Raw genomic sequence first — 3,217 nt, 5'->3', positions numbered from 1 at the left:
CAGAGCATTAATTTAGTTAAGATTCATCAGTTTATCAATTTCATCATTATATAGATGATAATAAATTAAGTAGTTAAATACACGACTATTGAAAAAAAAATACATTAAAAAGTATATTGAAAGACAAAAATATAGTATGAATTGTTTAATAAAATAAAAGCCTTTTTTGATGAAAAGGAAAAGGAATTTTTTATTATCAAATTGTAAAGTTTTACTGCCTTACCAAATGTTTTAAAAATCTCACGAATTTAAATAAAAGTACTTTGATTTTCAACATTTACGCAAGATTCAGATAATGTCGGGAGCTGCGAAATGTAACACGTCAATAATTGCAATTTAGAACAAGGACACCTGTTTGCCGCAGTACGTTGTTTCTGATTATATTCACGATTATTGATATCAAAGTAAAATACTACTTTTCTACATTACGTAAATCTTGTAATATAAAAAATTACAATATTTGATGCTTTTTAAAAATACAGTTTTATTCATCAATGCTCAAAATTTTAATTCGTTATTTAATTTGTTGTTTCTATATAATATTTAATGTATACCCTTATTTAATATGTCGCGAATCTAATATGATATAAAGTACTTAATAGAGAAATATTAGAAAAATGACTCATATGTTTTACATACATACATATACTATAATGTTTTGTATATACTACATGTGAAAATATGTAAGTACACAAACATATTACACGTGAAATTACAAATACGGTAATCTACACTCATACATTTATACGCGTGGGGGCGTTCACATACACGCGCCCCGCGGGGGAGAGGAAAAATAGATAAAGGATACAGAATGAGAGATTATTATATTTTTTACATACTACACATTATTAAAAATTAAATACACGATTTTTATATAACCTAAAAATGGCACTATCACTTTGCAACAATGATTAAAAATAACATTTAAAACATTATACACATATTGTTAACACTAATTATAACTTTTATAACTTATTATTTACCTACGATGTTTGATTTATTATAATTTTAAATATATCACATCAGATAGAAAACTTTTATATGTATTCATACTCAATTTTTATAAGTAACATGAAGTGAACAAAATGAATGTTCTATAAAATAAAGGGAAACATTGAATTAGATAAAAAGAAAGTGGAAAAACAACATACCTGCTGCTTCATTTCCTGTTCTCTATCTTTAATTCAGTAAAGATGTTTTTGTCTCGAAAATTTCTTAGATACGTCCCTGTGAATTGCACGCATGACTCACACCCTCCTGCGCCTGTATCGTAGGATGCGAAGCCGTAGGCCAGTTTCAACGATAATAGCACCCACTTGTCGGCTAGCTGATACCGTGGCAAGTACAACTCCGTGCCTATCCGTTCAACTACGCGACCAATATCCAGGATAATACCTGGAAATACGAACGTCACCGTATATTACAATTTTCATAAGTCTTTACAAATTCTACAATTATTCGTAACAATGAAAATTCAAAGCGACTGTTCATTTTCAAATCAGATATTGTGCATTCAAAAATATCTATGTAAGTATACATGAATTCAAATGTGTTATTGAGTTACAAGGGTAAAATTCCTTTTAGTTACAACGATTTTATGTCCGGATAGACGAATAAGTTACGTCAATTCAGAATTTGAAGTATCATATGTTTAAGTTACATTTATTTCCGTTCCTATGTTATAAAAATTGTACGAATTTTTAGTAAACAATATAAAAATATTGACAAATCTTTCATTTCCATTTTAATCATTTTGATTCACAAATGTACGTGTTTTTGCATTTGAATTTAAACAAACGAAGATTCTATTGAAATTTAATTATACAAAGTTTTTGAAACGAAGCATTAACTGATAATAAATTAAGTAGTATATTAATTAAAAGTACATTTACAATTTATCATTGAACGTGTATATGTTTTTCTTTTTCTTTACGTGAATAGTCGAAATGCTATCAATACAACCTGTGTGTAACTGGCACGCGTCACAAGCTTCGATTGATCGCCCTTCAACGTAGGGCTTTCGCGCTCATTTTTTTTTCAGTCATGATACGATTGCCACGCGTCAGGAATTCTGTTCAACTTATACATCTCTTTCTTTTCTAGTGAATATATTGCTATACACAACAATTTTATACAAAACTCTTTCCAATGTACTATACCTTTAACGATTTTTTTCTTTCTTTCTATTTTCGCGTACATATGCTTCGTTTTAAATTGTTTCAAACTAACATTTCACTAATAACCCTTTTTTCTTAATTTATGTGACAATTTTACTTATCGTTTTTTAAATTTAGAAGAACATGCTGAATTTAAAAAGCATTCTTTTGTAACTTGAGCGTATCGTAGCCGTGCGTTAAGAAAGTAAGAGTCGTTGCAAGTCTGAACCACTGAAATATCGATTTAGGTTCAAATATAGTCTCCCTTTAGCTACTTAAATAATATAGGAACGGAAGTATAGCGAATACTTGTTGCGCGTCTATTTTCAGCGTAAACTTCTTTTCAGCTTCATCTTTCCTTTAATGCACGATTTAATTGAATGATTATTTTAGTCGAAATTTGATCGGAATTTTATAGACGTACGGTTAATGAGTTGTATAATCTGGTAGTCTTTATTTTAGAAACATAATTTAGCTTTCTCATGATTCATATCAATGACGAGATTAGTTATTTAACAATATTTTTTACGTGCACATTTTTTAATGTGAATAAATTTCACCGACACTTTCAATGTTATTTTTTGCTCGTACTGTATTATTTTTTACATCGTTCATTTTATTCAACTTTTTCCGAGTTAAACTTTGATAATTATTCATCAAAACTTATTTTTAGTGTATTTATTTTAATAAAATTATTACCTTCCGCACGTGCATAAAAATATAACATAATGTAAAAAATACACGTGTTAAATGTTTTGTTCGAAATTTTACACGATGCATTTTGTTAAAATCAAGAAAGAATAAGTCTGCATAAAATATTTCTGTCAATTTTGTTATAAGCTAAAGATCATTCGAATTTTTTGAATGATGTTACAAGTTGTAAGGGTTTGTTCTGTTCAATAGTAAGAAAGGAATGTAAGGACGAGAATAACAGAGATGCCAGAAATTCTCAAAAGCAAAGAAAAGAAAATGTTTCTACAACATGACATAAGGGATATTCCATTTGATATACACTGTGAAAACAATTTCCTTTATATAATAAAGAATAAAGTTTGTTTATA

The sequence above is a fragment of the Habropoda laboriosa genome, unplaced genomic scaffold, assembly GCF_001263275.1.
Source record: "Habropoda laboriosa isolate 0110345459 unplaced genomic scaffold, ASM126327v1 scaffold30, whole genome shotgun sequence".
NCBI classification, from domain to species: Eukaryota; Metazoa; Arthropoda; class Insecta; order Hymenoptera; family Apidae; genus Habropoda; species Habropoda laboriosa.
Note: the sequence above shows the minus strand (reverse complement) of the source record.